This window comes from Gopherus flavomarginatus, chromosome 2 (assembly GCF_025201925.1).
Source record: "Gopherus flavomarginatus isolate rGopFla2 chromosome 2, rGopFla2.mat.asm, whole genome shotgun sequence".
Taxonomy (NCBI): domain Eukaryota; kingdom Metazoa; phylum Chordata; order Testudines; family Testudinidae; genus Gopherus; species Gopherus flavomarginatus.
The window spans coordinates 134,787,884-134,812,752 of NC_066618.1; the positions used below are offsets into that span (position 1 = coordinate 134,787,884).

At 41.0% G+C, this 24,869-nt stretch overlaps 1 protein-coding gene across 1 annotated transcript in view; it reads right to left on the reverse strand.

The window, feature by feature from the left end:
- SEMA5A (semaphorin 5A) overlaps window positions 1–24,233 on the reverse strand; it is a 630,546-nt gene extending 606,313 nt beyond the window's left edge. Inside the window, exon 1 of the mRNA XM_050938145.1 lies at window positions 23,668–24,233. The gene's annotated coding sequence lies outside the window, so the exon portion shown is untranslated. The remainder of the gene's footprint in view (window positions 1–23,667) is intronic.
- Between the last annotated feature and the right edge of the window lie 636 nt (window positions 24,234–24,869).

Genomic DNA, 24,869 nt, shown 5'->3' on the forward strand with positions numbered 1-24,869 from the left:
ATAGGTCCTAAGTATATTACACGGCATTGTATGTGTTTGTTGAACAGGGGCACTTGCAAGTCTGGACCTTGACCAAGATATTTGGATGTTGACAAAAAATAATTGACTACCTCTGCCCGAGAAGAAACAAGTATGTCATCCTCAGCTTTTGAAATTTTCATTGGGTACCTGTCCACTACAAAATCCATTACAAAATCTCCTTTCAGGTCTTCAAGATACTTCCTGGATTGGCCACCTCATTTCCATGCCAATTATCTGAACTCATCTCTCCTTATTCTTTACCTCATTTCCTATGCCAAATTAATATTAGACTTTTAGATAGGATGTAAGACCTAAGACTGGAAGGGGTCTCCTGGATCATAAAGTCCAGTCTTCTGTTATCACAGGCAGCCAGGTCATGTAATCAAATCTTTAACAGGGAGTAGTAAATCCCTTTCCCACGCATCCTGGACAGCCTCCCAGCACCACTGACTGATTCACTTCAAATCCATCTTACAACTCATTTCTACTTCCTGACCACTGACCTTGACCTTCTCTTTATATGCCACTAAGATATATGGTATTTTAACAAGTACTTTGCATGTTTTTCAATACATAAACAATCAGCCTTAAAGCATTTTATAATTTTTTGTATGAAAAATGCTATCACTAAGTAAATTACATTTTACAGCATTGTATTGTGCTACATGTATTGTATCAGATGAAAAACAGAGTGCTGAAAGGGGTACTTTTTTAGCAAGCTATGTGGGCAATTGCATGCTCAACACCTGTTATTAGCATTAAATTGTTGCAGACTGTGATGAACATTTCCTCTCAGGAGAACAAAAAATAGTTTAGGGACCACAAAGTTTTGTCTAGGTCTACCAAACAAACTGAAGATATCATCTGCATAAGATCTGTTTAAATTCAGCAAATCATAATTTACAAACATGTTGGTGATAGGGTGACCAGATACCAAGTGTGAAAAATCGGGACAGGAGGTGGGGACCCTGTATAAGACAAAGCCTCAAATATTGGGACTGTCCCTATAAAATCGGGACATCTGGTCACCCTAGTTGGTGAAAATGTTCTCCCTTTGGATGCCCATTATGCCATAAATGTATGCCAACAATTATGGCTTGTGTAATAATAATGGATAATATTTTAAAACTGTAATTTCTGATTTAAATTTTTCCCCTTCTGACACTTGATGGCATATGGATTCTAGAAAGCTATATGTTTTACAGATTTTTAAATTTAAAGTGAACAAATATCCTGTGAGAGTGAAAGACTCTGGAAATAACAAAATAAACCAGAGTAAGCTAAGCTTATCAAATATAGGTCTGATTATTTAAATAAAAGACTAACTTTTTTAAAATAATGAACTATGGCTTCTTATTTCTCATTTAAAAAACCTAAATGAGGGCTTCCAGGTCACGCTTCCTGAGCATGGATTCCATCAGTAACAAGTCTATTAAAGTGGCTCGGGGTATGTTCCATACCACGCTGTTAAGTGTTATTAAAAGCTGACTTCTGTCAGCACTCCCAGCTTTCACATTGTTCAGCTGTGTGCTGTGAAGTGTGGGAGCACCCATCATCCCCAAACTGCAAAATCAATATGAAATGACTAAAATCATCCAAGTCCCTTTTTTAATTTGCCATTAACTCTCTAATACGCTAATTTATCCATCCCACCTTAATTAATCCTGAAAGCAGCCTTTTCCAGCAGTTTATTGAGCATGCTGTCTTTAAAAAGAAGAAGAAATTAATCACACGTTTCCAACAAGTACCTCTTGCTCTGGAGCCACAGCAACATATTCAAAGACAAAACACACACACACCAGGGCTGCCCAGGGGCGGGGGCAAATGGGGCAATTTGCCCCAGACCCCTACGAGAGTTTTTCGGGGGCCCTGGAACAGGGTGCTTTGGGTCTTCAGCAGCAATTCAGCAGTGGGGGGTCCTTCCACCCTGGGACCTGCCGCCAAAGTGCTGGGTCTTCTGTGGTGGGGGCCCCCGGCCACCGAAAAGCCCAGGCCCCCTGAATCCTCTGGGTGGCCCTGACACACACACACACACACACACACACAGACTCGCAAAAGCACTACAAACAAATCTACATAGACTAGAGTTTTTAAGTTTTATGTCCTACTTCCTGTTCTACTAAAGAAATTCTGGGTTTTTGGAGGGTGGGTGGGTTTGCATTTTAATTACTGTATCTTCTATCTGTTGTTCTCATTTCATTATTTAGGCTGATTGGATTTTTTTTTAAATACCTACTGGGGAATACTCTTTGATCAACAGTAAAGGCCAAATACATTTCTTTATAACTGCATTTTAATTTGTCTTGTTCACCAGTTCTCCCAGAAGCAGTTTGCCATAGAAAAAGCTTTGTTTTTAAGAAGTTTCATACAGAAATCGAATTTCAAGAAACAGTCAATAACAGATTAGTAGCTGCTGTTGTATTAACTAACCCCAACTTTTACTACAGAATGGATTACCAAAGTCTGACATCTAAAGACAACTTTTGAAGTATATTTGGTTTTTGGTTTACTGCCATTACAGTATTCTTATGTGACCTGTACAAAATTCCCATAACCAAATTCACAGGACTTCAACTGAATCAGGCACCCAAGCACTCTGAATAGCTTTCCATGTTAAAGCTGCTGTTATGCTGGCACAGACAGGTACTTGTAACAAGTCTCCTCCAGTCTATTACACATATACAAAAGTTTCAGAGGGATAGCCCTGTTAGTCCGGATCTGTAAAAAGCAACGAAGAGTCCTGTGGCACCTTATAGACTAACAGACGTATTGGAGCATAAACTCCAAAAGTTGGAAGAGTTCATTGTTTTGAAGTACAATTTGAGGGGAAGTGGGAGAGGAAGAGGCAGGGCTTTTAACGATAAGGGTGATTTGACATTGCTATGATAACAGAAGGGTGTTAAAAAGCCAATCAGTGTTGCTAATAATTGCTCTCTCTCTAATAGTTACACTTGGAAATTTAACTTCCTGACTAAGCCAAAGATACATAGGTATGGCATCAGATAAATAAAAAGCATTTTACTGTTGTCCTGAAGTTATAAAACCAAAGAGATGTACCTAGTTTTCTGAAAACAGCCCAGATATTAGACTTACAAGACAACTGTGTTGAAAGCTCTGCTTGCTTTTCCCCTCCCCCTACTTTTTGAAAGCCTTGCCTTTTCCCAGCAGTGTTTACATTTAGCAACAGACTGGGGAGTTCTTAAGCCATCCTGCATTTTCAAATGTCATTCAAGCTGTTTCTTTCAAATCTTTCCTAAAATGTCATACCATACATAACTGGCCAGGTTCTCAATGGGTCATGCAGTGCAGCAGTTGTCAACGGAAGAAAAAACAAATATATAGGGGATTTTTTTTTTAATATGGAGCACAAAAATCCTATATTACACCAGAGTTAAAACTAGTAGGGGAATGGGGAGAATTTCTGTGCCCCCAGAGAAGTTCAAATCCTCTTCTAGACACAAAAGGCATATATTTTTTTAAAAAGCTCACTCACAGTGAACTTGGATATAATGGAATATAATTTAAAATACTCTGCACTAATATAGCACAAGGATCTTAAAGTGTATTACAAACATTTAACAAATAAAACATACTCTGAGTGATTTTCATCCCAGTGCAGAAGGTCAGTACAGCATCTTCAAAATAGGGTTTTAAGCGGGAGTAGAGAATAAAGCTGGGGATAAATGTGCACTAGCCACAAACTCATCCTTCCTCTCTTCCTCCAACGATGAATCAGAATGCAGGATTCTATTTGCTTTCAATGCATTCCATTTTGCAAACTCTGTTTCCACAACAGCTAATTTTAAACATAAACCAAAAACTTACTGAAAAGAATGCATGTGAGAGATCCAAAGTTGCATGTTTCTTTTTAAAGAATAGATGTACTGTTGAGAAGGCAGTAAAAATATTAATTTTCTTCCCCAAAAGGCATTTGTGGAAGACTGACCCATTAAAATGTCTCTATTTTGGTGTCATGATTTATTAATTCACAGGTAGGACCAGGAGTCAGGTCTAGTGGTCAGAACAGCACTCCTAGCGGTTGGAGCAGGAGTCAGAGCTGGAGTCAGAACCCAGGAGTCAGGCTTAAGGTTGAAGCCAGAGTCAGGAGTCTAACCAGGGATCAGCACTAGAGAAAGGGACCAGGAATAAAACCTAGGCAGGGTCAGAGTCAGGAGTCAAGCCAAGAAATGAGAGCTGAGTCTTGTTGTACCAGTAGGGAAGGTTCCTGGACCACCCTGCATGCTTCAATAATGCATCTGGACCAATTAGAGGTCATAAAACATACTACCAATCAGATCTTGTGGTGCTTAGTCCCCTATGGTTTACAGTTAAGGCTACGTTTTAGTCATGGGTATTTTTAGTAAAAGTCATGGGCAGGTCACAGGCAGTAAACAAAAATTCACGGCCCATGACCTGTCCATGACTTGTACAATATAACCCCGACTAAATCTTGGGGAGGGAGAGGAGGCCCAGGGATGTTGTGGTTGCTCATGGGGACGGTCCAGGGGCCACTGCGGGTGCTTGTGAGGGGGCACTACAGATTCTTGGGGGGGGGCAGCCTGGGACCCCGCTAGGGATGGGGGTTAGCAGGGCTGGCAGGCTTCCTACTCAGTTCCTTCCAGCTCCCCAGAAGTGGGGACATGTGTCATAAACAGATAGTTAAGGGTTAATGTCTCTTTTACCTGTAAAGGGTTAACAAACGGGGAACCAAACACCTGACCAGAGGACCAATTGGGAAACAAGATACTTTCAAATCCAGGTGGAGGGAAGCCTTTGTTTGTGGGTTTTGGGTTTGTGCGTTGTTCTCTCTGGGTCCTGGACGGGACTAGAGGTGCAACCAGGTTTCTGCCAATCTCCCTGCTACAGTCTCTTATCTATTCAGAATAGTGAGTAAGTACAAAGGCGGTTATAGTTTTTTAACTTGTTTTTCTTTATTTGCAGATGTGTACTTGCTGGAAGTAGCTTAAATTGTGTTTCTGCTGGAGAAAACTTCTTTCTATTGTCTATAAGCTATAAAAACCCTGTATATTTACCATCTTGATTACAGAGACAGTTTTTATGTTTTTTCCTTCTTTATTAAAATTTTCCTCTTTTTTAGAGCCTAATTGATTTTTTTGGGTTATCTTTTGTAAGACTCCAGGGAAGGGAGTCTGCACTCACCAGGGAATTGGTGGGAGAAAGGAAGGGGAGGAGGGAAGAAAAACCTACTCTCTGCGTTTATCTCTGTATCTCTCTCCGGGAAAGAAGAGGGGGGGAAGGTAACATTCCTCTTGGGGTGGGTCTCCTAGTGTACCCAGGGTGGAAAAGAGCTGGGAGGAACAAAGGAGGGGGAAGGGAAATGGTTTATTCCCCTTTGTGCTGAGACTCAAGGAATCTGGGTCTTGGGGGCCCCCGGGAAGGGTTTGGGGGGACCAGAGGGTATCAGGCCCTGGAATTCCTGATTGGTGGCAGCGCTACAGAATCTAAGCTGGTAATTAAGCTTAGGGGCATTCATGCTAGTACCCATATTTTGGACGCTAAGGTTCAGATTTGGGAATTACACTATGACAACATGTCCCTCCCTCAGCTCCTAGCTTCGCACACAGTCCCCTGTCCCAAGCACCGGCTTCACAGCACCTATTGGCCAGGAACAATAGCCAATGGGAGCTGTGAGGGCAGTGCCTGAGGATGGAGGCAGCGCATGGAGTTAGGAGCTGAGGGAGGGACATGTCACTACTTCCAGGAGACCCACAGACACCCCTGGGCCCCTCCCACACCTAAGCTCCTCCTGCTGCTGCTGCAGGGAGGGGTGGTGGCCTGAAACTGCCCTAGCAGTGGCCTGTATGGCTGGCCTGGGGGCCTCCTGAGCAGCTCGGGCAGCCCCTAGGCCAGCCGCACCAGCCACTGCAGAAGTCACAAAGTTCTCGGAAAATCACGGAATCTGTGACCTCCCATGACAAACTCGCATCCTTATTTATAATGCATGTAGCTCTGCTATATCTGCTGGGGGGCAACATGGAAGCAATGATTATCCAGATCCCTGCAGACCTGACTTCTAGAGCTCCGGATCCTTCCAACCAGAGCTAACTTCTGTTTCAAAACTAGTAGGCTGAATTATTCTCCCTCTAATACTCCATTCACCTCCATGGATGTAGCCCTGATTTACACTGGTGAGAAATCTTTACGGCATTGCTTCATCACAGGATTTCATAGGTGAAGCAAACCCAGGAAAAGCTCTACATTCTTTGAACCCATCTCTTGAGCCACAAGGAGGAGGCGAGGACTGACTGCTTCACCATAGCTTGTTACCACTGTATTGTCATCACTTCTCTTTTCAAAAGGGAAACTCTAAAAAAGTACAGGCAGGTAAAAGGGCATCCCATCAGGAATACACTATGTTCTAAGGACCCACATTCTGAAAATGATACTGTATTCCCAGGGGAAGGATGACTGGTGTTGCAGCAGGGAAATCTGGCAATTCTAGCTTCAAAGTAATTCTATTTTCCTTTTGTGGGTCAGTGTCACATGACATTTTTTTTCTCTCTGTCCCCCACTCTCCACACATTCAAGTACTGTACAATACACCGCTACTAATGCCACACTCATTGGCACCAAAATCTGCTATTGATTCTGTTTGGCAAGACAGCAAGAGAGGCCTATGCAATAGAACAGCTGACTGACCTAACCCTCCACTTCAAATGCTTTTCCTATCACTACTTTGATATTAACATGTTTCTTTTTGCTGTACCGATGAATTGTAAATGTAAAACCCGAGCTCTTTATGCTAGTAATATTTTAGGTTTTATAAGTAAGTGATGCTAATGGAAAGTATTAAACATCACTTCAACTATGACTAGAAATTATACTATTAAAAAATCCCCAGATGCAATAGTTATTAAAATTCTTGCAAGCATTAAATATGAAAAAGAACTTTATGAACCTAGTCTTGCACTACTTAGCTCAGACACTCTTTTTACAACTCTGCAGACAGATCTGAAAACATATGGGACTGAAATGTTCCACCTTATTAAAAACCATAAATTTTTAAACCAGAAGTCTTACCCTGAAGAGTTACTTAGTTTTTATAACTATTCTAACAAAGAAACCTAAAACATAACTGTTAAGATCTTCACTTTTAATGCTAAAAATAATGGTACAAAAACAATGTTACAGTATAACATAAGAGAGTAGTAGATTTCTGTTTGTTACTGGATGATCTTCCTATATGTGTTGTCCATATATGTATATCATATATGCCCAGGTGGTTTTCATATCCCTTTCTGAGACACATGTTTAAAACATCATCTAGAGCCAATTATCAAATTTTAACAGAATCTCTTCTTATTTCCCCAACTGAATGGTCACTCTGATTAATTTTAAAACAACCTCCTACCCTGGAGTCCCAAAGCAGCTGACTCCCCTGTTTCATGAAAACAGGAGAGAGAGAAGGTAAAATAACAGAACTCCCCTGTTTAACCAGTCATGTAATTCAAACCAGTTAAAGCCTGATTTAAGTAATTCATTCAGTTCTTCTTTCCCCAAATTCAGAGAATGGGGGATTTTTCTCCGTCCAGTTTGGAACTCAATATTGGGATGTAAAAAATATGTAAAATACTATAAAGTACAAAAAATTGCCCACACCTTGAACATCATTGTATCACCTGATGAACAGCACCCATATTTTGTGCCTCTACATTAATTATTATTATCATCATCATCAAAATAGGATCCATCCACTCCTATTCCCCCTGAAGCCAGCTGGAATGTTGCCATTGACTTCAAGGGGTGCACGACTGGGCTATACAATTTTAAATGCCTCAGGACAAGGATGTTATTTTATTGTTATGCCAGTAACACACATTTTCATACCTATGATGCAACATAAATAACAAAAAATGGTAATCATTGTAATGTGGTTTTGCATAAATCTATAATGTACTTAAAGTAAACATGTGTTCTGGCTTGCCTCGAACAACAGAGGTCTTGATTCTATTTAGTACTTGTGAACCACTAGCAGTATCATATCCAGGATATGATGCTAATTTTAGATTGTTGGATGTACTCCACTACAGGCTGTGTTAGAACTTGCTAAAAATAGCATATCTGGCCAATGGCACATCTCAACTTTTAAAGTGGTACTGTTAGGTTACCAGATCAGTGTTTCTAATTACTAGCTGACTTAAATATGCAAGCTATTGCAAAGCCCTTCTGCAGGACTTTTTGTGTTACTGTTGTTATCCTTATATAGTAGAAGCCTAATAGTACAGAGAACATATATTCTTTCCAGATGTTTATTTCTTTAGGGGGTATTTATTTTGGAGAGTTCTGTGGCTGTGGTGCATGTTTTTTTTTAAATATTCTAATGGTGCTACACCTCTCAAATTGACATACAAACAATATTCTAAAATATAGTATTGTAACCTAAAATTTAGTACACAAGAAATGTATTTAAATGTTTTCCCGTTTAAATATACTGTTTTCTTTGGTCCATGATGTACTAACTGAAGTAGTTTATATCATACTGGTTTTGGATAAGTCAATGCAAAGAAAACGTATCAATACTTCTTGTTAGAAGTGCTGTATATTGGGCACTACTATCTGAGTTCCAACCTGCACATATAATTTGCTATGTCCAATGGATAATCATTTTTTATTTAGGAGTTCATGCTAAGGAAACACCCAGTAGCCCAAAATCAGTTTGGCTGATCAAACATCTGGGTTTGGGAGTTTTTTAAGAAAGTCTGGAGCCAGCAGCAGAGTCTTGGAACTTGAGTGATAAGTCTTTTAGATGTATACATCTTTGCCCAAGAGCACGTCTTGCCATGCATACTAGAGACTCAGTCAAAGAGTGGGTTAAGACTCTATTGGCGGTGTCTTTTGTTCTGATTTTTTCAAATGTGTTTTGAGTGAGGGGGGGTTAAATTTGAACACATTAATGTCATTCCAGGAACAGACCGAGATTTTCAAAAAGGCACATATCCTGCCAAAAACCACAGTGACAGACAATCCCAATGGTTATGTTTAGAAAAACTTAAGTAGAAACAGGTTTCAGAGTAGCAGCCGTTTTAGTCTGTATCCGCACAAAGAACAGGAGTACTTGTAGCACCGTAGAGACCAACAAATTTATTTGAGCATAAGCTTTCGTAGGCTACAGCCCACTTCATCAGATGCATAGAATGGAACATAGTAAGAAGATATATATACACTCAAAGAACATGAAAAAGTGGAAGTAGCCATACCAACTGTAAGAGGCTAATTAATTAAGATGAGCTATTATCAGCAGGAGAAAAAAACTTTTGTAGTGATAATCAAGATGGCTCATCTTAGACAGTTGACAAGAAGGTGTGAGCATACTTAAGATGGGGGAAAAGATTCAATATGTGTGAGTGAAAAGATAAATCTGATAAGAAGGAAAAAGTACCCATTTCTTGAGACAACAGCTTTAAATTGCTTTTTAGTGTTTTGATCTGTTTTCATATATGCTTAATTAAATCCAGTCACACACCACCTTCATTCAAAAGATTAGCGATTACAGCACAAAGGCATCTTAGCCCTGGAAGGGTCTCTGACATTAGCCTTCACTAGGAATGATTCATTAATTGCTCGCTTTATCCTAAACCTCTTACCAAAATTTTTGACTCACCAACACAAATCACTGTGACTTTTTCTTCACAGCCAGGGACATTTGCTCTAAGTTAAAGTCAAGGAAGCTATGTTTTAAAAGTCTGCAAGTGGATACTTCAGAGAAACATACTTCTATAAAACACTCTTAAATGTGGAATCAACTAAATACAAAATCTACATTAATGTCCCCATGAATGTCACCAATATTAATTGACATATAATTAAGTGAAGACTACTTTGGATTACAGATAATCTAGGTGAATTTGTAACTGTTCTTTACTGGCTATGATGATGGATGCAACTCACACAGGAAGTCCAGTCTGCTGTTCCAGTCTGTTTGAACTGTGTTCCTGTATCAAATTGAATCGTAACACTTCACAGCTCTTCTTCAGATCACAGGTCCTCTGATGACTGGAAGGATTGGCTCTGTGATTGCTTTCACAAAAATGATTGCTTTCTCAGAGATGGGGGGAAAAAAGTCTGGCTCTGGTTTACCTAACCTGAACTGAGAATCTCTCCAGGATTTACATTGGGATCGTTATCATTTGCTCCCAACTTCTCAAAATACAGACAGCCAAAGCTAATCCATAAATGATTACGTGAATTTTCAGGGAGAAAAATAATGCCCCTGAATAATGTCTTTGATCAGTTCATTTTGTAATTGTGAAACATATGAAACACAAACTCATTTTTTATCTCCCTACTTGTATCCCAAACGTCAAGTGGTTTACACATACATCGATGAGTTCTACTGCACAAGACACTACAGGTCAAAGGAGAAACACAAAGTAAGTGATTGATGACTACATGGCAAATTGGTAACTGTAATAACAGCTGAAAGTTTAGTAGATCCACAGACCCTCTAAGTATATCCAAATGAAAAAGTCTTCCCCCCCCAAAAAAAGAATAAATCATATCCCTCTGCTCCAGATTAAAAGTCTAAGATTTAGCTTCTGTAATTCACATTATGAGATCTTTCTTACTGACAGTTATGTACATTAAACATGCCTGCCATGTGTTGTACAGATCCATGTGTATCTAATTAGCTAATTTGTATATTTACAAACAATTTGCATATGATCATAAACATCAGTTTTAAAGATACTATGTGGATTAAAGTTCTGGCAAAAAGCATTGGATTGAGACTAAATTTCCCTTAGAGGGTTCCCCTGAGCAGTGACAGCAGATGTGGCAGAGCAGGAGCTTACTCCTTGCACCTCTCAAAAGCAGAGGTCAGGATTTGTGAGGAGCTAAAAGTGGCTTGAGTTGAGCTGCAGGTAATGAGGGCAGCCTGAAGGGGGTGCCCTGGCTGGGCAGGAGAAAACCACGGGATGGGGTTGCTACTGTTTGGCCCATGTCCCCCCTACCACCTTCTGGCACCTCCATTCTGTTCCCAGATACTAGGCAGGCTCCATTCCCTTCAGAAGCTCTTCTTCCACTAGTATTCCTTATCCTCACCTTCCCTCCCAACAGCTCTTGTCACCCCCAACAGTTCTCCCTGCTTCTCCTCCAATAGTTCCTGTCCCCTGCATCCCACTTTCTTGCTTCCAATAGCTCCTGCTCCTCTTTGCTCGCAAGTACTGCCATACTTCCCCTGTTGGGGCACTGACGCTGACTGGTGGCTGGGAACAGCAGGACTAGACAGCAAGAGAGACCACCTACAGCTGCCCCTGGTAATGAGCAGGCTGAACTACAGCTCTAACTATCTTGCGTGCCCAGACGGAGTCCAGCTGAATGCAGGACATTTAGCCAGGTCTCTGAGAACACATGGGGTGACCTGCATGTGTGAGAGTCAAGTGAAATACATGATACTTGGCAGGTCTTCCAATTGTAAGGCGACTTCTGCACATGAATAATATTTTTTTGATAGTCACCATCTTGGCTGGCATACCGGGGATTGCAAGCTAAAAAGCATGAGTTTCTACAGCTGGAACTAAAGCACCAAGGACTGTAACAGCAACCGACTCATGTCCTCTGTGGCTCAGAAACAGATGGGGGGTTGTAACACATGCTCACCAGTGGGTTACCTTTATACATGTGAGAGGTGCCACACAGATCACTGAGATTATTCGTGTGCCTAAGATTTCCAGAATGCAGGTCAAAAAAGTATGCCTATCACCAAGCTGTAAACTTAGTCTTCCTACTGCCACATGCCAAAATATTGACAGTCTGTCTCCTAATTCAACAAATAATTGTTTTAGACAATGCTTAAGACCATTTAGCATAGTGTAGGACTGTCCTGACCTTCCTTATTTCAGGAATCATGCTGCAGCTTGCACCTTTAAAAGAAATAAGTCTGATCATTATCTAACAAAACAAATAAAATCTGATTTTTTTTCTTCAGCATTTATAACAGTGTATATTTATGTTCAATTGAGTTTCATCTGGTTTTACTGCTACATTACATTGTCACATTAAAATATAGGCAACAAATCCTGTAGAATATTTTCCTTTTCTATATAATTTAACTGACATTTCCTGCAATATTTACTGGTCAATGTTCAAAAATTTAAACTTTTAACTGAATTAATCTTTTTAATTGCAGCCAACCACACAACAACTTGCAAATTAATGATTTCTTTTCACGCACTGGTTACCACATATAAGATTTTCATCAGTGCTGGCAACCCAAGATCAGTTTGGCTCTATTCTTGAATCCAGAGTGAGCTTAGAAAACTCTATGAGCCAGAAATGTGCTACATGTGCTTTTATTGTTCAACATTATGCAGTAATTACATCATTATATAAGGGATAACATTGTAACACCATCAAATCTAACACACAATTTCTTAAAAAAATTGTGCCTATAAAATTAATACAAGACTAAGTCTGCTATTTAAAATAAAATATAGAATGTAGGGAGGCCTCAACCACTTTTTTGGTATTTTTCTTATATTAATTTAATCCAATTAGTTGATCTATGCTCTGATATATTTCCTATATTTCCATAACATACTAGACTCTGCTTTTGCTCTAACTGCAGATTCCTTCTTTGCAGACTTGTACCATACATGTTGCCTTTTAAAGCTACTTATAAGAGCAGTGAAAGGAGTTGATTTAAATTGCATTTCCTTAATTCATTTTCCTCAGCTCCAAGGTACACCTACTCCATCCTTCCCCACAACCAATCTTGCCGGAATAAGGTTAAGAACTTTATAAATTTTAGATACTATACATAATCAATATTTGATGCTAACATTTCTTTGTTCTTCAGAAAGATGAACTTTTTAGAACATAAAATGAAACCATCAAAAACAATGTTATCTCCATTTCAATTCACTTTTCCCTTTTGGGGTTGTTCTGTGCTCAGCTGCTGGACTGAGACTGACTTCTCCTTCCCTTTAGACTGACTTGTCTATCCTTCCCCAACCAATGTCAATTACCAGAAAGAGGTCATGCCAGCAGTATAGCTAAAAACAAAAAGAGTCCACAGATCAGCCAACATTATTACAATTACCATTATTTAGTGAGCTGGGGAAATTGTGGAAAAAATATTTGTGAATATTCATTTGAATTTGAAAGTGAAATTCAATTTGTATTTGTGATTAGCACTGGGTAAATAATGAAAAAAAGTTCATAAATATCTCATTTATGTTATGGAAGTTTTTATAAAAATTACTGACTGTATTTTTCAATGAGTATGTCCAGAATTATTTTATAGATTAATAGATTTTAAGTCCAGATGGGACCATTAGGATCACCTAACACAGGCCAACAAACCTCACTCAGTAATTTCTGCTTCAAGCCTGAATTTCTGTTTGAGCGATAAAACATCTTTGTCCATCTCCACTTCTTATTATTATAATTTTACAAACATTTGTAAAGCATGTATCACCCTAGTAAGTTCCACATCTTAATATTAATTAAGTAATATAATCATCCATCTATCCCCATACCCCAAAACTGAAAGTTTTATCCTTGGGATGCATTCAGTTTCCACTTGCTGGAAACCTTCAAATCTGAGGAAATTATTGGTGTTCCTCACTTTAGATCACAATATATTGCATACAACAAGAGGGGTCTTACTGTTTAAGCCCTGATCCTACACAAACATATGCACATGCTTAACTTTATGCACTGACTAGTCCCATGGGGGAATCACTGTTCTTCATACAGAGACCCATATTCATTTATGAAAATGGACATGTATGTGCAAACAAGAGCATTCACTGTTTATTAATCACTTTTTATAAATTATTCTGAGGTTTGAAAAGTTTTAGCTAGGAAATAAGAGAGCAGAAACAATACAATATGACTTAGATAACCAATCACATAAAATTAACTATTCACAAACATTCCATGAGGCAAGGTTTTCCAAAGCGTGGACGGACAGGAGGGGAAGAACAAAGGATTAGCTGGGAAGTAAAGGGTGATATACACATTTCTCAACTGTTAGGAGGAATATGAGTCTCCAGGCTCATATTTCATTTTCTAAAAAATAAGTGTCCAGCTACTATAGTGTTAACAAAAACCTCCAAATTGTCTGCCTATGTTTGCAGAGAGCCTGAAACAAACACTCTGGGTTTGGCTACACTTGCGGCAGTACAGCACTTGGAGTTAAACCTGTCTTCATACAGCTGAGTAGGGAAAATGCTGCAGTCTGTCCACACTGACAGCTACCAGCGCACTGTCGTGGCCACATTTGCAGCATCTGCAGCAGCATTAGGAGTGATGCATTATGGGCAGCTATCCCAGCATTCAAGTGGCTGCAACGTGCTTTTCAAAAGGGGTGGGGTGGGGTGGGGTGGGTTGGATTGGAGTGTGACAGGGAGCGTGGGGGAGAGAGAAAGAGAGTGGATTTTTGGAGCCGACACTCTGTTAGCAGCTGCCTTGCAAGTTCCGAACCCTTCTTCCACCCCTCTCTCACTCACTGAAAGCAAATAGCCCTCTTTGTTTTTTTCCTCACAGGACAGATTAGCAGCTGCTCCGAAACGAACGCCCCCCCTCCCACCCGCCAGAGGCATCACAACAAAATAAAGAGAGTTATCTTTACTTAAAAGGATTATGGGAAGCTTCCGGAGGTCAGTTACAGCGTACTAAGATTATTCCCTGTTTACACTGGCACCCCAGCACTACAGCAGCAGTGCTATAGTCTTTATTCCTCTTGTAGAGGTGGAGTACAAGCAGCGCTGTAGCCAGGGAGATACAGTGCTGTATGTGCCTTGCCAGTGTGGACAGGGAGTGAGTTACAGCGCTGTAAAGCCACCACCAGTGCTGCAACTCTCAAGTGTAGCCAAGGCCTCGGAGGGGTGAAATGCCCTATTAATTTCAAATGGTGATAACTCAGATGCCAATTATAATACTTCCAACTTCAACATTATTAATTCCTGCACATTTGTAGAAATTAGAATCACAACAATGGGCTAAATTAATCAGATAATTTACTTTCAAAGGATCATTTAATCAGCTCTCTGTGAGGTCATGGGATTCTCATATTTCCAGGTATTGTATAAAATACAATATCCCATGTCTACACAACAAGCTAGATACTTGTTTTAACTATCTGAAGGGACAGTTATGATATATGACCTCTACCACTCGACCTAAAGGAAGAAACTTATCAGCAGTAAGCTATAAAAAGACCCATATGTGTCTACCATGAAAACAGCCTATATAAGAGGCAACATACTCATACCTTCATTTAGTGCACAATCATGCTCCTGCTAAAGTCATTTTAAAAACCTCCCATATCAAGATTGAAAGACAAAGAAACAGTAGACACAAATCAACTGTCAAATCAGAGTAAGTTTTTAATTGCCTGGTGCTCAAGAACAATTAGATTACTTTTCTTCAAACTGTAATGTACAATTTCCTTTACCTTCAGATGAAATTTGGAAATTTTCAAGATGAAGAATTTTCCAAGACAAAGTTATAAACAGAAGAGCAAAAATGGGGCTTTATAATGGAAGCTATAATGCTGCCTCTCCATAATTTTGACCAAAGAAAGTTCATCTGTATCCATCCAGAACGTTTTATAAATTCAGTTAAAAAACAAACAAACCCACACAAAAACCCATTACTCCAAACTTAAAGGCTTGATACCTTTTCTCTTTCAGTTATTGTACCATGTTTATCCTGCAGCTGATAAAAATACAAAACAGGGAAAGCATGAGGCCCAGACTGTACAGGTTGGTGTTCACAGAATTAAAGACACGTCTCAACCTCAGAACAAGAAGTGTGGACCTGTGCCAAGGAAAAAAGCAATGAGATCAATAAACCAGAAAACACGGTGAATTTATTAGGAAATCCAGGCAAAACTGCATGGATTCTGGCCTAATTCTGTGGGGCCGTAACTCCTTTATGCAAGCCTCTGAGTTTACTGCACATTGGCAGTGTGGCTCTGGTCCTGGCATCTACATCATAACCCGTCTTTCAAAAGAGGCTGTAAACTGCACTCTGCAGGTAGGAGCAGTTCATCCAGTGGCTGCTTCCCAGCTCTTTGGTCTTCCCACCTAAGAACATTCCTATAACTTTAAATCCCATGGATCTTGAGTGGAGGGGATTTCCCAGTGTCAGGAGATAGGAAACAGCCTTCTTAATTTACAATCTTCTTCATTCATCCTCATAATTCCTCCAGAACAATTCACATCATGATTTCAGTTACTTGGAACATATAAACTAGACAACTAACGAACTGTCAAAGGAAACCAATAGTTTATTGACTGTGTAGAACAATGCAACTGACATTTCACCCTGTAGAATATTGACTACAACTTTCAACCATTACATTTTTCTTCATCCACTTATTATTAACCTCTCTTCTGGAAATGTACCCCCTAAATCAGGAGCATCCACATTTTGTCAACCCAAAAGGCATATGGACAACTTGCCATGAGCCACCCTTCTTTATCCTATGCGCTTGGGATTTTCAAAAGCACTCATCACTGGCCTATTGAAATCTATGAGTGACTTCAAAAAGAACAAAGTTTGGCCAACACCAAGTGCTTTTGAAAATGACAACATACAGTATACATGATTTTTATTGAAAAATAAATGTATACAACCTTAATATTCGCTTATACTTATGTCATCCTGTGTAGAATTCACCAGCAATAGAAAATATCAAATAATTCAGAGACATTAGTGTGGGCCAGAAGACTAGGTCTCTAATGTATTAGAAAAAATTATTTCCAGACTGTATCTCCTTACCCAAGGCTGTTTACATAGGCCTTACGATAAAGTATAATATGTTTATAAATTATAATGTGTTTGATCGTGGTTGAACCTGGTTCTAATCAGAGACCAAGTTCCAGCTTAGCTCTCACTCCCCATTTAGACAGAATTTGTTTTTAAACACACTTTTTAAACTGTGTTTTTTTAAACACAGGTTACAATATGGCCCTGTCTCTTCTGGTTGATCAAAACATTTTAGAACCCAGTTCACTTACTATCAGGTAAAGCCTCAGAAAGGACCTTAGATATAATGAAATGGAGGGCAGCAATTTTAGGACTCTTTAAATCACAATTTGTGTACCAGATGAAACAAAAGCTGATGAAAAGACAATATGCAATGGTTATCTATTTAACACACAGTAAGGATTTCAAATATTGTAAATTATATTCTGAGGACAGCTGATTCATGAATGCCTTTCAAGTGATTTATTCACTACGCTTATTTTATTACTTTATTTAATAACTATGCAAACCGTGACAGTTCTTCTTCCAACCATTAATGGAATTCTAAATCCTTAGGCTCCTGTATACATTGTTTGTAAATAGTGATTTTAGAAATAGGACTTGTCTCTATTCTGTTTTACAAAAGTTGTGTAAATGATAAACTTGGGCGTGATTGTGAAGCCCTTAAAGATAATTTGAAAATGGGAGTGCATCTCATACTTTACAGCAAAATTGAAACTTTATGAGATAAAAGCATTTTCATATATTTTCCTTCAAAACTATTTAAGTTAATTTACATTGTGATTAGAAAGAGTTTGGATTGTTAACAAGAATTTGTTTTCCAAGAGTTTTCAGTGCTTTTCCAACAGAAGGTTAATTCCATTCCCAACATTTTACCGCTACACGTAACTTCTTCTTTGAAGTTCCTTGGCTTTCTAATACACTGTGGAATGTAAGTGTAGATTTCCTAGCACTAGAACTCTTTAGATAACCAAGATTAATTGTGTAAATACAACTATCTACTATATTAGAGTATTTAATTTCTTTTCCTTATACTGCAATTGACTTGTTGTTTTTTATAATCTAGCATCTAGGGTGGCAATACACATTAGAAAATAAATATTACTATAAATCCAATACTGGAAGAAAAACTGAATTTTTTTTCAGATCTTGAACAACAACAAAAAGAGGTGCTCTATCAAAACTGCAGACTGCTAGGAACAAAGTCCTAGAGATTTCAAACCTGTATTCCAGTTAGGTTTACAGTTGCTATTTCTGCCACATGCAATAGTTAGCCTCTACCTGGCTAATTCCCTCATAAAAACAAAGGGATATGTTTACTTAGCAAGCTGCATTTCTTAAAAGGCTGTGTCTTATTTTCTGCATGAGACCCAACTTTACCTGCATAGTACAGTTCAAGCTGCAAGATTCATAAGATTTCTGAAGGGATTCGAAATAGCAGACTGCCACCTGTCTTTTGCAGGTTATTTATGCAATGCTGCAGGCTAGAAATTAAAACTAGCCTACCATGAACAGCTGACAAAAAGTGTATGTCACAGAGGGCTCAGTCTGAAATATGTTTGGATATGGTTGATAAAACACTCATTCTTTTAAGTCAGTTATAGTTTACAAAGACAAATTAGAAAGATAAAATGTGTATGTTCTGTATTTTACAACTTGGTGTCAAGAAGGAATGTGAAGTATAAACGAGAGAAGGAGAAGAGGTCAGATTAAGCCAAATTAGACAATAATTTGGTGAAACTGAGCACTGACAGATTCAAATTATATATTTCTACATATATTTTATGGAAAAAATATAAGAACTTCCTCAGTGATTCTTATTTTTAATTATCATACCAATTTATCTCAGTAACTATGGCAACAGTTCAGAAAAAAATGGTCAAAATATAACAATCAAGATGATATATCATAATTTTACAGTTCATATGTTATAATCAAGCTTCTTTTTAAAAAATAGCAATAATATTATATTATACTATATTATATCATATTATACTATATAATAAATATGTACATATTTGGTACACTGAAACTCTTATCACAAAGTATTGATTAGCAGATACTGCTTCAGTCTAATTCATTGATCACAGATCACACACATATACTATGGGTGTAAATTAATGATACTCAGACCTCAGTGGTTCAGGAGCCAAATTAGCAATCAGCATTACTGAAAAGAGCCACAGTTGTGTGAATTCATTGTTTCATTTACTATAGTACTATATATTCATATTTAAACAGTATGACGGGAAATGTGTATGTGTGTGTGGAGATATATATATAAATATATATATATATATAAATTCTCACAGCAACATGGCTGACCAAGTATTATTATTTTATCAATTGCAATTGATTAATAACATAGAAAAAAACATCCTAGTTGGTTAATAACTTAGACTGGTTAATAATTAAATCACACAGTGTTTTAATAGAATGTGATACAAAGAGACACACGTTAAAGAGTCACTTGCAGCTCGCGAGTCTCAGGGCTTGTCTACATCAGAAAGTTGCAGCGCTGGTGAGGGAGTTACAGCGCTGCAACTTTGAAGGTGTACACATCTGCAGGGCACCACCAGCGCTGCAACTCCCTGTTTGCAGCGCTGGCCGTACTCCCGTTTTGTCTCGGGTGTAGAGGATCCAGCGCTGGTGATCCAGCGCTGGTAATCCAATGTAGACACTTACCAGCGCTTTTCTTGACCTCCGTGGAAGGAGGAAGCCTCTGGTAATCAAGCTGGTCTCCTTTCCCGGTTTGCTCTCTCGTTCCCGGAGCCCAGAGCAAGCAGGTCTCCTTCCCTGCGGTTTGCTGGGTGGCTCCGGGAACGAGAGAGCAAACCGCGGCGAAGCGGGTCTCCTTTCCCGGTTTGCTCTCTCGTTCCCGGAGCCCCGAGCAAGCAGGTCTCCTTCCCTGCGGTTTGCTGGGTGGCTCCGGGAACGCGAGAGCAAACCGCGGCGAAGCGGGTCTCCTTTCCCGGTTTGCTCTCTCGTTCCCGGAGCCCAGAGCAAGCAGATCTCCTTCCCTGCGGTTTGCTGGGTGGCTCCGGGAACGAGAGAGCAAACCGCGGCGAAGCGGGTCTCCTTTCCCGGTTTGCTCTCTCGTTCCCGGAGCCCAGAGCAAGCAGGTCTCCTTCCCTGCGGTTTGCTGGGTGGCTCCGGGAACGCGAGAGCAAACCGCGGCGAAGCGGGTCTCCTTTCCCGGTTTGCTCTCTCGTTCCCAGAGCCCAGAGCAAGCAGGTCTCCTTCCCTGCGGTTTGCTGGGTGGCTCCGGGAACGAGAGAGCAAACCGCGGCGAAGCGGGTCTCCTTTCCCGGTTTGCTCTCGCGTTCCCGGAACCCCCCTTGAAGCCGCCCAACAGCGCTGCAGTGTGGCCACATCTAACACCACTTGCAGCGCTGGTTGCTGTAAGTGTGGCCACTCTGCAGCGCTGGCCCTATACAGCTGTACTAATACAGCTGTAACAACCAGCGCTGCAAAACTTTAGATGTAGACATGGCCTCAGTCTATTACCGGTTTAATTCATCTAGTGCAAATCAGCATAGTGCCTCTGATGTTAGCTTTAAGCATGGGCATAACCTAATCTCCATCAATGGAACTGTTTTCCTAGGCTTAAAGTTAACCTTGTATGTAGTATGAGGGACAATCTTCACTCATTGAAATATTTTGCTTTCCACAATCAACTGTCTGTACAACTTTTTATGAGTGATGTACACGAATACTTGGATGCTAATATCTAAACTGTATTGTTAAATTTATTCACCTAAATTTGGGTTATTACTGACTGTGTACTATATGTAGCTTATGACTTTTAAAACAAAACTTTGTATTTGTGGATAATCTAAGCACTATACCCAGAAGTACAGACACTCTTTTCTTAACCTGTGTATTATGTAATTTTTTTAACATTAGCTGTAATAATATTTGAAGGATTGGAATCCAGCTGAAGATCTGACCTTGTATATCCAAGTAATTTTCCAATTCCATCTGTTGAATCCCTTACTGTAAATAGTTTCTAACTGATGAAGTGGAGTTGCTAAGATATTTTTGTTGTATTCCTTGCAACTTATATTTTGTATATTTTATTTAATATTCTATTACATTATTACTTAATTCCAACATCCTGATAACACAAAACACAGTAATATAATTCTATATGAGAGTAATAACAATAGATGTAAAACCCTGTTATTACCCCATTTGGTTAAATATCTGATTAAACAAGCTTTAAACTATAGCTGTTATGCAACTACAGTGGTGATGGTACAGATCTATATGACTGCAAATGAGCTCAGTGAATTTGACATAGCCAAGGTTTTTGACTTTACAAGGTACACAGAAAACTGCTACTTGCACATATTTTAGCAAACTGATAATGGGAGAAGATTTAAAACATGGTGTAGACTGTTGATATTAATACATTCAGCTTCTTCAAAACACTATGTGAAAAATTCCTAAAGGAAAAGTATAACTTAATGGCAAGAGTTTACATTTTCTATTTCTGAACCATCTCTTGGACAGAAAAGTAAACTGCCACCCATAAGAGCAAAGTCTCTGCTCTCTGTGGGAGTTTGCACAGCTATTCACCACTAACATGAGAAATGAAGTGATGCCATTAGAAAAAGTAATAAAAATATATTATCACCATCTACCCTAAAGAACATAGAAATTTGTCAAAATCTTTCATTTTACCCATGCAAGGACTGAGGAATACTCCAGCTGCTAGAGTTAAAATTGAAGTCCCATTTCTCTTATAAATCACGTTTTTACAGAGCTTTTAACTGGGCTGAAAATTTTTGCTTCAGGCTGGAGTCTGGCATACAAGAAATAAGTCCAAGAATGTTTAGTGTTTGCTTTGCTTTACAAAATGTTGTTTATTTAAAAAAATCTGTTCAACTATTTTTAACCATATAAGTGTGCTCCTACAGTCCTCAAAATAGCTGCTGCTGCTTTTCTCAGCTGTAACCTTGCAGGCTCCATACTCCATGCTGCCTTTGAATATCTATCTATCCATCCATCCCTGAGCTGTTTACTGAATGAGCGCAAACACTGCTTTTTTTTCAATGAAAAATATCATACGGATTTTTAATATGTGAACTTGGTGTGCATGCTTGGCATCCAGACTGAAATGAGAAACCATAATGACTACCATCTCTCAGGGTAATAATCCATGCAATAAGAAGGATTTACACAACAGACCATGATGTCTGGTTCAGTGTATTATGGACCACTAACTCAAAATGTACTCTTTAAAAGGTGTCAAAATACAAGTTTATACAACAGACCAGAACTACTGTTGTTTATCAAATTAAATAATAGGTGCAGTACAAGTATATTAAAATTCATATACAGCAGCAACTAATATTATTTGTAGATGTCGAAGTACACATTTGTATAATATCCAGACAGTTTCTATGACTGCTTCCCTTGCCCTCCACCCATTTCTTTTTGACTTTCATGAAAAGATATACAATACATTGAAATAACAATAAAGCTGTGACAAAAAAAATCCCTAGGTATTTTCTATATGTATATATATTCCAACCTGAGGCAGATTAAGGTGATTACTTCAGGATCATTTACCTTAATCAATTAAATAACCAAAACGTAAAATACAGCAGAAGGTTGGGGTGGGACGTTCTGAATGTACTTGGAGAGGTTGAGGAGTGGAATACGATTAGTTTCTATCAGTTTTAAAGACATGGAGTTTTGCTGTTAGTTTTCATTGTCTTGGCTAAAGAGTTAACTCCTGTTTTGTAACAGCACCAAATGGACTCTCTGTTTGCCGTCTCTTATTTTTCTCCCTCTTAGGTATCTGTGTTAGATACTTAACAAGGTAGATTCTGCTTAATGGGAACCAGTTGCGAGTTTTGCCCTCTGTCCCCTGCGATGGTGACCCCAGACCGCTCACTGATTTGTCTAAACAGTGGCTGGACCATCCAGCCACCTGGAGCGGAGCCCTCACTTCCAGCGCCCCCTACCGGTAACCGACCGCTATGGCAAAGAGAAAAGTCAGGCTCCCCACTCCAGAAACAAAATCACCAGCACAACCTGGAGCAGGTAAAGCAAAGGGCAACAGCGCACACTCACAGGAAACACATTAGCAGGAGCTGCATCACACCTTAGCAAAGAGCCCTGTTTGCACTGGAATGAAGTATGTGCTCAGAACATGGATCTATGGGGAAGGGGGAAATTCGGAGCGCTACTGGGCATTGATGCAACATCCACCGACAGTTTTTCTGCCACGCTGCCCCTACTAGCCCCCTCTGGAGGCCCTACAGCCCCCCTTTCCTCTGAGCAGCCCACGGTGCTCCCTTCACCCTATATGCTGGATCGAGACTTCCCACGAATAGAAATACAACTGGAAGGAGGGGGGGGAGGGTAGAGGTTCCCTGCGTTTAGGTGCTGAGCAAATTGCAGGTGCACCCTGTGACCCAATCATCCCCCCAAATAAGAAACTCCCATCCCTTCCTACCCCCAGGACAGCTGCAGCCTATACCACACCACAGTGAAAACATCGCACCCCCTTAAAAACAGCCTCTCACTGTGCTTGGTCACTTAGTCAAACCAAGTTTGATACACAGCTGCTGTGCAATCAAGTCTGACCCCAGCAGCTCCTTCCCTGGCTCTTCAAATGGCAGCAGCGGGCGTCCTACAGAGGGAGAACAACTCGAGAGAATTGGGGTGGCTGGGTAAGGGGGCTGGGGAGGTGAGTTTTAGCCTTAATGATGTTTAAGTTGCCAGCCCACCCCAGTGATGTTCAGATCCCGCACGGGGGAGGGAAGCCAAGTCACTGGAATGTTTAGTGTTCATCTCTCCCATCTCCCCCCACCCCAGCACACACACAGCAACAGTATAACTGCGGGCCACCACAACTTGCAACTGGTTGAGCAGCTTTCAGTGTTTACTCACCGCAGCGGAGAATTCATAACCTGAGGCTGCTTCTCGGAATCGGCTCGGATCAGAGCGAGCCGACAAACCCCAAAGTAAAGCACAACAAATCCCAGCACGCAGCAGAGGCAGAGTGAGGAGCGGCTCCCCAGGTGATGCGCCAGCCCGGGGGCCCCCACTCGCCCGGGCTCCGCTAGCGCTTCAGGGCTCGGGGGGCTCCAGGTCCGTCCGGGCGCCCCCGGGAGGGGATGGCAAGAGCCCGATGCACACGGCTGGGTCAGGCGGAGGAGAGGCGGCGCTCCGCCGGGCAGTCCCTGGGAGAAGGGTGGGGAATACGCAGGGGGGAGTTGCCTATGAATCCAGAGCCGGGGGCAGCATGTAAAGCGAGGAGAGGAATCCCGGGGGGGCGCCTGGCGATCCCGCAAGAGGCGAAGGAGACCCGGACACCGACCGCTGCTCTCCCCTCGCTCGGCGGCGGGAGCGGTCGCCCTGCCTGTGTCCCGGGCTTCCCGGCGGTTTCGCAACCCGAGGGCTGGTGGGGAGCTGAGCTAGAGCGCCTCGGCCACGGGGAGTCCGCGCGAGCGAGCGGGCAGCGGGAGCTGTGTGCCTGTGCGAGCGCCTCTCGCCGACTCCCCCTGCAGGCCTGGCTGGGAGCCGCCCTCCCCCGCGTGCACACGCCGCCTCCCGGGGCCAGGCAGGGAGTGAAACCAGAGCCCCGCTTCTCTCCCGCCCCTGAGCCCCCGGCGGCGCACTCCCAGCCCGCCCCGCTCCGCGGCAGGCGGGGGTAGAGCGCGCGCCTCTCCCCCTTCCTGTCCCCAAACCCCGCGTGTGACAAGTCGCGAACCTCCCCGAGCCCGAGCTGGGCCTCTGCCCCTTATGGGCAGCGACCTGCAGCTGAAAGGCTGTTTTTAGGCCTCGGGGTAGTGCACTAGAAACGTCCCAGGTCTAGAGAGTGGGACAGTGAGACGTGGCACTGCCTCTCCTGCGGGGTAGACGCGCAAGCATCCTACTGCTCAGGTACGTGTGCGCTAGCGGAGTCCGCACTCTTGGGACGGGTTCGGTGCATGGCCTTTCTGTTACATGTATAACACTAACACGTAGTGGTGGTTTTCTCTTGCCCCGCACACTTGCTTGTTTTAACGTAAGACCATCGAAGTTCACTCATTGTTTTTCCAGAAGCGTTGGCGTCTTTCTATGAACCACAGTACAGAGTAAACCCCTTC